This window comes from Amblyomma americanum, chromosome 10 (genome assembly GCF_052857255.1).
Source record: "Amblyomma americanum isolate KBUSLIRL-KWMA chromosome 10, ASM5285725v1, whole genome shotgun sequence".
Taxonomy (NCBI): domain Eukaryota; kingdom Metazoa; phylum Arthropoda; class Arachnida; order Ixodida; family Ixodidae; genus Amblyomma; species Amblyomma americanum.
Genome location: NC_135506.1, coordinates 108,941,739 through 108,954,326, shown reverse-complemented (window position 1 = coordinate 108,954,326; position 12,588 = coordinate 108,941,739). Strand labels below are relative to the sequence as shown.

Here is a 12,588-nt window from a genome sequence, read left to right as displayed (position 1 = left end):
AGGAGTATTGATACAATTTTGAGAACGAGTGTTTTATTCCAGACAGCATAACTTACTTCCACATGGGCTATATTTCTCTCCAGAATGCAATGGCTGGCCTTCTAATCATGCAGAGTAGTGGTGCAATGTGTACACAAGAAGCAGGCATGTATAATGTGTAGTAGTTGCGTATTTTGGTTTAGGCACAGTGCAATAACTCAAGATTTTTCACAACTGAAAAGAAAACATACCACATATGGGCTTTATTTTAAATAAGGTTACAGCCAAACAGCTCACAAGTCCACCTATTTCTTATCCTGGAAGACCAGACAGCAGGAGAGACCTGGGCAGCAGATAATACACACGCACTTAATACACTTAGACTACACATAAAGAGGCATAGAAGGACGAGAGATTTTGTAGTACAGTAACTTAAATGTACTGAAGTTTTTCAGTTACAAAATTCATGAAACAATCTGTGCTCAAGTGTTTACAGGAAAACAAGAAAGAAATAAACCAGCGCAAAAAAATTTAGTTCTCACAATTCCTTGTTTCCAGAAAAAGTAAGGCAGATAGGTACATGTGCCACAGCATTGTGCCAAATTAAGGTTCCATCACAAAATGGCATCAACCGCTACAAGTAGGTGAAAACCATTTCATGCTCTGAGACTATTAGATGTGCGAACCAATACCTTAACTAGGGCTATATAATGTAGCAATGGCACTGTCTCGAGAAGAGCATTTTCCGATGCCTCTATGTACCATAACCTCCTTGCAATAGCTACACAGAATGTAATTTATTCATTTAAGATCACAGCTAAATGGGAGCTTCTGCATTGAAAATATAATATGGTGCATGAGCATGTGTGCCATGAAAACACAAAAGTGATATGAGTTCCATCAGAGCATGCTACAGTCAGAAACAACTCAAGAACAAAGCAGCAGATTCCTCTCAAAAAAGGCCCTTCAACCAATGGCACTAACCGCTTCTGATGTCATGGTTAGTCTGATTTAAGCCCTGGTTTATCCCGCTTCATCTGCCACCACATGGCAATGTCACACTAGCAGGTCTAAGGAGATTAACCAGAACACTGTGAGAATCGATCGAAGCCATTGGTTGGAGGGCATTCCTTAACGAGCATTTTCCTCCTCGTTCTTGGGTTATATCCAACTAGAGGCTGCAAAAAAAACAGGAGGTAGTGACGAGCCAGATCACGATAAATCAGCATCAAATGGCAATCAGCGGCCATCTTTTGGTGTGCTTGCCACACTAAAGAACATGTGCATATGGCTGGGCCGCCATCAGCAGTGAAATGACTGCACAAGAGGTTTTACCCCGTCTTAGTGCCACCACGTAGCTAGTTTACTTTGATGTTGCAGTGCTGTGTTACTCCAGTTTTGTACACCACATAAAAAATCAGCATTATGATGAATTTTTGGTAGTGCACTATCTTGCTCAGTGAGCCCACACTTGGAACTCCACCTCAACGAGGGTTAAGGCCTTCAGTTGATAATGCCTGCACTGACCTACTGTTCAATGTTAGTACAAAGCACGTGGGCCTAAGCTATATGCAGCCGGGCGGGAGCTTTAGCAAATGTGATAGGGTGGGTGCACTCAATGAGCGCAGGCTATACAATGCTACTGCTCTCACTTTTTATTTTTTGTAACTTTGACTGTAATATTTGTTATTCTCTGGCACTTGCAGTCAGTTGCACTTGTCACTCTCACAACAAAGGTACTATGTGTCTCCTTACAGTGATGACTTTAGAGTAACAGTGTGAAAGCTTTGGTTAACCAGAAACACAGGGCTTTTTGGGGAAAAAAATTTATGACTGGTATTATGACTGAGCAGAAATAAAATTCAAATGCAAATAACAATGTCAAGATATAGAAGCACTGTGGGAACATTGGTCACAATCAGGAAAGCTAAGTGTGAAAGAAGTCACAGTTCACCCAAAACATCATCCCTTGACTCTGTCAATCATAAGTCATTCCAAGCCAAACATCCCAGAGTTAATCACATCATCCCTTGACTCTGTCAATCATAAGTCATTCCAAGCCAAACATCCCAGAGTTAATCTCAACAATATCTGATTTGTTAAAAAAAAATAATGTAAAATTTTTCCATTGTTTGAAATCTAAGCCAGAAAAAAAAATTTAATCATGAGGTGAGCGCTGTTAGAACAATTAGAAAACGTGTGAAACCGGCATCGCTCTATGATCGACCGAACATCCAGATTTTTAGAAGATACACGACAAATGTTTTAATGAGATTTGCAAAGATTCTCGCTTTTGATATGATTCAGATCTTGTATTTTTGAACGGTATAATTATTTTTTTTTATTTAAATAAAATGTAAAAATTCCACTATGACACTTATAAAAATATCAACTCCTTTTTGGAAATTAAGAAAAAGCCATCTTGCTTCCTTAGATGTCTATTACCCATAAGAAATGTTACAGCTCATGCAACAGAATGAGTCGAAGTGAAATAAAATGCTGAATTTGCAGAAAAGTGCGTTTTGGACCATAAAAACTCGTTCATTTCACTCTGAGTTTGTCAAAATAAAATTACTACCAGTGATGGCAAGTTTCGTAGAACAATTTATCGCATTTTGTTTCTGAAGTTTTAATAGAGGTGATTTTTGTTTAAAGCGAGAATAAAATTTTTGAAGTAGAGCTCGTCTGCCGTGAGCTGCATCGTCTCTTTGCGCCTCTTCAACACAAAGCACAGCACAGCCCTCAGAACATTGTGTACACGAACTGATAATTGTGGGAAAAGATCTTCTTTGTGCTGCCGGGGTCGCACTTGCACCAGTGAGATTGTTATTCAGTTTGTTCACGCCACACTAAGTCACTGTTGTCAGAGACATGACAGACATAACAGGCAACGCTGCGGGTGTAGTGTGTTCGCAAAACCATTTTACTCCACCACATATCATCTGTTCTTCTCAAAGCCTCGCTGAGTGTTTGAATGAAAACAAAGCGGTATAAAATGAACTGGCATCACTGAGAACTGCGATAAAAGCAGTGAGGCGCTTAGTGTTCAGTACTTCTGGATATAATTTTCACTTAGTGAGGACAACTTTTTAGGCACAGATGGTGTATACGCGATTCGCCCTATGAGATGCATATCATATCAGCACATGTCATTTTTACTTCTCGAAGTCTCGAGCCGCAAGACAAAAATGTGGCAAGAGGTAAAACGAAGGGCAGGAGGCAGTAACTCACGGTAATTGAGATTTAATGCACAAAATATGCATGGTGTCACTGTGCTTCTATGGTGAACTACATTTTGGACACGGACTTGACATTTGCAAAAGGGCATGCTAGCTTCGGCAGCGTTGATTGCTATGCAAGAAAAAGAGTATACAGAATTCAAGGAGGAGGCGACTGCATGCCGATGCCACGGTTGCAGTATGTTTGACCACTCGAGAGCAAGGCATCTCCACTCGATCGGACCGTGCCAGCGCCAGCGTGTCTCGCGTTACCAGAAGCCATGGTGAGGACTTCGTACCGTCACGTGCGCTCCGGGGCACATGCTTTTCATGATCTTATTTGGACATTAAAAGGACTGGTGTTACGATAGTGCCAGGTGGTCGTTCCTTCCTTGTGGCTCAAGCGAGACAGCACACTGAAAGCAATAGTTTTGCTGCTCTTGGCTGCCTTATGCCATAGCGGGTTCGTTTGAACTTCAAAAGCGAAAAAAAACTCGCATATTGTATACTACCCGCCGAATGTCATGCGATACCTGCTTTCGCTCCAGCCCTAAACATACACTACAGTGAGCGAGGGTAATCTGAAGTGGCTAGTGGATATAAATGTGTCATTACAGGTGCTGTGTTACTCGATAAAGCGTTAAGAGATGACGCAACTTGCAGCACGAGAGCTCGACTTTAAAAATCTTTTTCTCGCTTTGAACAAAAACCACCTCAATTAAAACTTCCGAAATGAAAGCCAATAAATTGTTCTACTAAACCCGCCATCGTTTGTATTTTGACTTCGACCATCTCAAGGTGAAATAAAAAAAGTGTTTACTTATGTTCCGAAACACTTTTCTCCAACTTCAGTATTTTAATTCACTTCGACGCATTCAGTTTCATCAGCTGTAACAGCATTTATTAGTAATAGAAATCTAGGAAGGCAAGAAGGCCATTCTGAGGAAGTTGATATTTTTTTAAATGTCAAAAAACTTAATTTTTAAATTTTATTTAAACCTAACACTACTTATACCATACAAAAATACACAATCTGAATCTTATCAATAACCAGAATATGTGCAAATGTCATTACAAAATTTGTGCAGCATTTTCTAAAAATTTATATTTTTATTCATTATTGAGCAGTGTCTGGTTTCACGCCTTTCAGAAATGTTCAACTGACATTACCTCACAAATTTTTTTTGGCAAAATTATTTTAGCTTAGATAACGCTCGCTGGGACCAGCTTGAATGAATTTTCATCAACAAACTGGAGATGGTAGAGTGCAATATGTGGGGCATTTGGAGTGCAGTGATGGATTCATAAGTCTCACTCCTACCCAGTCATGCTAATTAGATTCTAATTAGTGTTCTAGGTACACTCTCTGGCTCATTCTTGGCACAATAATGTTTGTATGGCAGCCAGAACCAATTTAGGACTGAGGTAATTGAATTTTGATATTTCCTAATGCTTGATTCAAACTCGTGATCCAAATACTTGATTCAAGCTCCTGACATACACACCCAAATACTGGATGCCACCATTCTCAAGTGAATAACAGTGTAGCAAAGCCTCTGCTATCTCTGCCAAAAATTAACTGTAGACAAGCGCAGTTGCTAACCCGGCTGGCCATGGTAACACTTGTATTTTGTTGTTTGGTCATCACTAGTTTACAAAAGCTTCACTTTTGGTGAGAGTGGTCTCATTGTGTTTAGAATTACATAGACTTGATACAGGTAAACTTCAGTCCATTGTAAGTGTCCCTATAATGCTTAAGTGAACATTTTCACAATCACAAAGGCATAAAGAGCTGCAGAATCCAATATTCATAAACCGTGAATGACAGAACACAAACAGTTTTTAGTCTCTATGTGCAGAAATTAGTTCACACTGCTATGAGTTCATATCCTCCATCAGACCACCGTATTATGGGTGTACGTTACAGTACCGCAAAAATTACAGGGAATAAGTAACTGGCACTGCTACTGTGAACTTTCCATCAGCTGTTACAAGCAGGTAATGCCAGACCATGCTCTAATGCTTCTTCTGCTGACACAGCAACAACAGAAACAATAGTTTTTCCGTCACTCTGACCAAAGGGAAGCAGGAGTGCTGGGTTGTGTAGTCCAATGAGCATTTCACAGAGGCATCTTCTACAATAAATGTGCAAGCACAAGTCTTCACATACAAACATCTCAACATTGCTCATTTCAAAAGCAAACTGTTGAATGTGTTAATGACATCTTACATGTTCAGAAATCTGCAAGAAAATTCTAAATGATGCACTCACTGAAGAAATTCCAGCTTTCTCAGCTTTGCAAAGCGCAAAAAAGGGCAGGGCCTGGACCAGTGGTGGCAGTGGCACTGCTTGTAGGGCAAGCAGCAAAACCAGCAGCTGGCGACCTGCATTAAATATGAACACGATGATGTAGGTAATCCTCTGAAAAATGCATACCATCTTTTTATCACGAAAAGTGCCTTATACCATAGCGGGTTCGTTTGAACTTCAAAAGCAAAAAAAAACTCGCTTATCGCATACCACTTGCCGAATGTCATGCGATACCTGCCTTCGCTCCAGCCGTAAACATGCACTACAGTGAGTGAGGGTAAGCGAAAGTAGTTATGTGGCCATAAATGAGTCATGAGAGGTGCTGTGCTACTCGAAGCGTTAAGAGATGCACAACTTGCAGCACGAGAACTCGATTTTTAAAAATATTTTTCTCGCTTTGAACAAAAACCACCTCAACTAAAACTTACGAAATGAAAGCCAATAAATTGCTCTACTATACCCGCCATCGTCTGTATTTTGACTTGGGCCACCTCCGAGTGAAATAAGAAAAGTTTTTACTTATGTTCCGAAACACTTTTCTGCAACTTCAGTATTTTAATTCACTTCTATGCATTCAGTTTCATCAGCTGTAACATTTTTTAATGGTAACGGAAATCTATGTAGGCAAGCACTCCATTCTCAGAGGAAGTTGATATTTTTTAAAATGTCGAAATAGCAAAATTTTTCATTTTATTTAAACTTAAAACTACTTATACCGTCCAAAAATACACGATCTGAATCATCAAAAAACCAGAATATGTGCAAATGTCATTAATACATTTGTGCAGTGTCTTCTAAGAATTTAGATTTTTGATCATTATTGAGGAGTGGCTGGTTTCACACCTTTCAGAAATGTTGAAAATGACATCACCTCACAATTTTTGGGGGGCAAAATTATTTAGCTTAGATAATGCACGCTGGGACCAGCTTGAATGAATTTTCATCAACAAACTGGAGATGGTTGAGAGCAATATGTGGGGCCTTTGGAGTGGAGTGACGAATTCATAAAACTCACTTCTGCCCAGTCATGCTAATTATAATCTAATTAGTGTTCTTGGTATACTCTCTGGCTTTTCCTGGCACAATAATGTTTGTATGCCAGCCAGAACCAATTTAGGAATGAGGTAATTGAATTTTAATATTTCCTAATGCTTGATTCAAACTCGTGATCCAAATACTCGATTCAAACTCCTGACATACACACCCAAAGACTGGATGCCACCATTCTCAAGTGAATAACAGTGTAGCAAAGCCTCTGCTTTCTCTGCCAAAAATTAACTGTAGACACGCGCAGTTGCTAACCCGGCTGGCCATGGTAACACTTGTATTTTGTTGTTTGATCATCGCTAGTTTACAAAAGCTTCACTTTTGGTGAGAGTGGTCTCATTGTGTTTAGAATTACATAGACTTGATACAGGTAAACTTCAGTCCATTATAAGTGTCCCTATAATGCTTAAGTGAACATTTTCACAATCACAAAGGCATAAAGAGCTGCAGAATCCAATATTCATAAACCGTGAATGACAGAACACAAACAGTTTTTGGTCTCTATGTGCAGAAATTAGTTCACACTGCTATGAGTTCATATCCTCCATCAGACCACAGTATTATGGGTGTACATTACAGTACCACAAAAATTACAGGGAATAAGTAACTGGTACTGCTACTGTGAACTTTCTATCAGCTGTTACAAGCTGGTAATGCAAGACCATGCTCTAATGCTTATTCTGCGGACACAGCGATAACAGAAACAATAGTTTTTCAGTCACTCTGACCAAAGGGAAGGACTGCTGGGCTGTGTAGTCCAATGAGCATTTCACAAAGGCACCTTCTACAATAAATCGGCAAGCAGAAGTCTTCACATACAAACATCCAAACATAGCTCATTTCAAAAGCAAAGTGTTGAATGTGTTAATGACATCTAATAAGTTCAGAAATCTGTAAGAAAGTTCCAAATGATGCACTCACTGAAGAAATCCCAGCTTTCCCAGCTTTTCAAAGCACAAAAAAGGGCAGGGCCTGGACCTGTGGTGGCAGTGGCACTGCTTGTAGGGCAAGCAGCAAAACCAGCAGCTGGCGACATGCATTAAATATGAACACGATGATGTAGGTAATCCTCTGAAAAATGCATACCATCTTTTTATCACCATAAATATGTAACAATTCAATGCAAACAGGCCTGCTCATATAAATTTACTGCACAGAAGTGCTGTCTAGGATGCCACAACATTTTATTCCACAGGCAGCATTGTAACAGTTAGAATGATATCAATGTAGTGAACTAGAATATATTACAGTGGCTCGACCGGGAGGGCGCATCTACCTTTCCGGCAGCCCGTTACGCTCTGGAAAGCAACCAGAAGCGCTGCTGCTCTCTTTCATACTACAGCGCGGAAGCTGAGCCCACTAGGCATCACAGAGCACAGATAGGCAATAGTCTTTAATGAATGCTTTCGCCTGTTGGAAATGCGTTCTAACAGTGTACTTCATATCCTGGGCCACATTAAAAGAGAGTAGAAGATAGAGCCTGGATGCCAAGAACACTGCGAGAAAGTTGCAGCTGGGGTTGCAGCATTTAATGTCATAGCACGCTTGTATTTTTTTACGAAAAGCATAAGCCACGCTATCACCCAAAGTCGTGAAGATGCATAGCTTAAATTTTGCCAGTGTTAAACACTGCTTAGTGCACTTATAATAAACCAGAATTCAGCCCTTTCTTTATTTCCCTGATTTCTTGGACGTACCACGTGTAGAGCACTGCATTTAAATTGAACTGCATGTGGAAAATTATGGTACAATCAGACATCTGAATCGACAATTAAGCGAAAGCAGTTGGATTTACCCTCGATGATTACTTAGAAGTTTTTACTCTAATGAATGTTTTTACTACATGCTGAGGCATCACACACAACAAATAATGGCCGCGGGGGGAGTGATGCTAGCACTGCTTTAGCAGCAAAAGGTGCTAAATTTACCTAATGCCCCACATTTGGAAAGACAGACTGTGCATCATCAGGCATAAATTTTAATATGCAGAGTGTTCAGAATTTAGTTTTAAAGAGTTCTAAAAATGTATATGCACTCAGTGCTGAGTGGTGTGTGCGTGTACTGTATGATGTCCGTGCACGTTAAAGAACCCGAGGTGGTCGAAAATTTCCAGAGCCTTCCTCTACGGTGTCCCTCATAGCCCGAGTCAATTTGGAACATCAAGCCCCATGAAGCATAAACCATAAGGTTCAAATAAAAGAAAAATATTTCCGCTGGTAAAACTAACCGTACAAAACAAAGAACAAACTTCACAAAAAACATGGCTGATTGCAAGTGTACATGACACCAAATAAACATGAAAGGCAGTACTCAGGCTTTCTGAGTTCCAGGTTATGGCAACGAGTACGGTCGGTGCTTAATCACTGCACTGTAAGGGTCATATATTTATAACTTTAGATGCACATCTTATCGCTTCTGACAGCTGGGTGATTCCATGAGATCAAACTGCCTAAATATTTCGTTTTTAATTTTCTCAATTATTTTACTTATTTTGCGCACATTATTCAGTAGGCCAACTGTGAATTTTGCGTTGTGAAAATGCTAATATTTGAGAGAAAAAGTTATGAACGATATCAAGGCAGAGGCAGCATTTTCACGCAGAGCTCAATTTCGCTAATTTGCCATGACGTAATTATCTAGATATGAAAGCATGATATGTAAAATATTTGTGCTAAATGTGCAGGTGAGAAGGAATATGTGGGCTTATTTCCGCTATTTTGAGGAAGTTGTCGCTTGATGGAAAAAATTTCGAAAACGACACAAGTCTGAAACGACGTTATTTTCGTTTTTTTTCTCCACAAATATATAACACGTATATTTCAAATTTGCACAATTAACAACCATTGAGGTGCTAAAAAGTACACCAGCTTTCATTGTTACATAAAATTGGGAAGTGCAAGAAGTATTGCCGTAAATCTGGCATTTTTTAATACAGTAGTGTTTTTCAAAAATCAAAAGAAAAAACACCCCATCTCTAATTTTTCTTAAAACTCATGAAACAAGCCTCTAGAAAGAAAAAAAGTGTATGAAAGAACGTGTTGCATTATTTTGTTTCCAACAATGTTATCCAAGCTCAAAATTGTAGTTTTTTGAGCATCATCCGGAGCGCCTAAATGAGGGTGACGGAAGCACCAAACGCTCTTCGCTGCTCTAAATTTTCCCCATATCCCAAGACATACCTTTTCATCAAGAGAGAGCGTACCTAATACTTTTTGTGGATTGACACCGATCTGCAACATAAACAGAATTCGGTAGCACTGCTATCGCTGAGTGCAGGTAAACAAAAGTTCTAAATGTAATTTTCTGACTGCACAGTGCCCCTATAAGGTTGTCTTTCATTAAAAAAGCCAACTATACAGTAGAAATGAACGCGGAAGTAAACACCATCATTTCAAAGTCAATGTTTTTTTTAAAAAAACGTCCCAATATGTGCTTGCCAGAGGTGCTTTACAAGTCCACATTCTGTACCATAGCTTTTACCCTGGGCATTTTGGAGGCTCTGTGATAAGCAAAAGCTTAAAGAAAATTGTACATAAGTTGAACGAATGCCTACTGCAGCATAGCTATCACCAATCTAGGATATACCAGCATAGCCAATCCAAACAAATTAACAGCAGCTAAAAAAGAAACCAAAATTTATTTTTAAATCAAACTCGAATTAGAAAAGAAAATTAGCCACAGTATGCCTGCAGTCAAACGACAAAGCGAGGGCCTGGGGACACACACAGCTTCATAGGTGCACTGTGCAGCAATAGAATTACATACAAAACTTTTCTTTAGATGCATTCCTATGGGCTGCATTCCAAGTTGTTACCTGCACCCGGCCATAACGGCACTACCGAATCCTTCTTACATCACAGATCAGTGCCTGTCCTCAAAAAGTATTAGGTATGCTCTCTCTTGATGGAAAAGGTCTCAGTGTTGGGATCTGGAGAAAATTAAGAGCAGCGGAGGGTGTGTTTGCAGCTTCAGTCCCCTTATTTGGGCACTCCTGCTGACGCTAAAAAAATTACAAGTTTGAGCTAGGATGACATTGTTGGAAACAAAAAAAATGCAACATGTTCTTTGATACATTTTTTTCACCTCCTTCTCCAGACTTGTTTCCAGAGTTTTAAGAAAAATTGGGGATGCATTTTTTTGTCGAAAACATTTTTGAAAAACACTAATATGTTCAGAAATGCCAAATTTAGGGCAATATTTCTTGCACTTCCCTATATTATATAACAATGAAAGCCGGTACACCGTTTTAGCACCTCAATGTTTATTAATTGCACAAATTTGAAGGACACGTGCTTAATATTTGTGCCGAAACAAATTCCTGAAAATAGTCTCGTTTTGAGACGTCTCGTTTTCGAAATATTTTCCAGCAAACAACTTCATCAAAAATGCGGAAATAAGCCTGACATATTCCTTCTCACCTGTAAATTTTGCACGAGAAATATATCCACCATAGCTTTCACATCTAGATTCTTACGTCATAACAATATTGCGAAAATGAGCTGTGCTTGAAAACGCTGCCTCTGCCACGGCGTCGTTTATAATTTTTTTCTGAAATATTAACAGTTTCACAAAACGAAATTCACTGTTGGCCTACTGAATCAAGAAAACTTCAAAATATGAAATATTTAGGCAGATTGATCTTGCGTGGAATCACCCAGCTTCGTCTTGGTAACTGCGGGTAAGACGGGATGAGAAATATTCATCATTTTTGCTCGCAGCACAACAAGAACGGGGCACGAGACGAAAGACAAACACAAACAAGCGCTGACTATTCACTGGTTTTTTATTGAAGAACAAAAGGCGTACATATATATTTATATTATCCGAGAGGGAATTGAGTTATCTGACCACCCACGTGCCTTCCAGATAACTTTTGTTGTCTTGATAAGTATTTCATTGTCTGTATATATACGCATTTCATGGCTTCGTTTACGGGGGTTTAACGTCCCAAAGCGACTCAAGCTATTAGAGACGCCGTAGTGAAGGCCTCCGGGAATATCGACCACCTGGGGTCCTTTAACGAGCACTCACATCGCACAGTACACGGGCCTCGAGAATTTCGCCTCCACCGAAATTCGACCGCCGCGGCCGGGATCGAACCCGCGTCTTTCGGGCCAGCAGCCGAGCGCCATAACCACACAGCCACCGCGGCGGCTTTATACGCATTTCGTTCAATAAAAAAAAACTGTTGATAGTCAGCGCTTGTTTGCGTTTGTCTTTAGCCCCGTGTCCCGTTCTTGTTGCGCTGTGGGCTAAAATGATGAATACTTACCAACTCGCCCAAATTTCCGCCTTGCTGAACAGGACGAGAAAGACGGAGGCGCTCGTGTTGTCCATCTTAAGCGCTGTTTTCAAGACGAACTCACGTCAACAAGCCCAACTTCCTACGCTTGTGCATGCACTGCTTGATGACTTACATGTATCGACGCAGTCAAGATGGAAGCAACTCTCCACTCTTCTCGCGTGCTCGATCCGCCCTCGCTGGTGGCCTCACGAAGTCGCACACGCCAAGTCGTTGCAACCCAAATCCGTCTTCGTGGCAAGCATCCTGAACTGAACACGTTCGCCACAGAGGGAACAGTGGAAAAAGAAACGATAGGACTCGAAGCAGCTACAGGCAGCAGACAAACGTCCGTGAAAACGCCGAATTGTGCCCAACATCCTAACGTACCGCGGCCATGCAGGCCATGCCGCCGGCAAAGATTGCCTTCGGCTTCGGCTTCGGCTTCCAATGCCGCCAAAATCCAACCTCTTCGGTCACGTGACGAGAGAAATTTTTATTTTCTTCCTTTTTTTTCTAGCAGTGCCCGCAGCTGTCCGCGCGCACGTGGCGAAAGAAAAAAAAGAGGAGAAGAAAACGCGGTTCGGGCCGGCATGCCAGCTTGTTTTCAAGGCCATGTCGGCACGTTGGTGCTCCCTCCCCGCAGTCTGCACAGGAGTAGAAAGGAACGGCGCCAAATATGCCTGCTTATTTTGTGTGTGTGATTTAGTAAATTCCGCCAGCAACTGAGCACAGGCCCTTGGCTGCCTTCG

General features: G+C 40.6%; 1 long non-coding RNA gene across 1 annotated transcript; it reads right to left on the bottom strand.

Moving 5' to 3' along the window:
* Positions 1-219: 219 nt before the first annotated feature.
* On the bottom strand, positions 220-12,179 carry LOC144108888 (uncharacterized). Its single transcript, XR_013309537.1, has 3 exons — positions 11,973-12,179; positions 5,470-5,582; positions 220-322 (listed from the first exon to the last, which is right to left on the bottom strand). It is a non-coding gene; the product is annotated as an uncharacterized LOC144108888 (long non-coding RNA).
* Between the last annotated feature and the right edge of the window lie 409 nt (positions 12,180-12,588).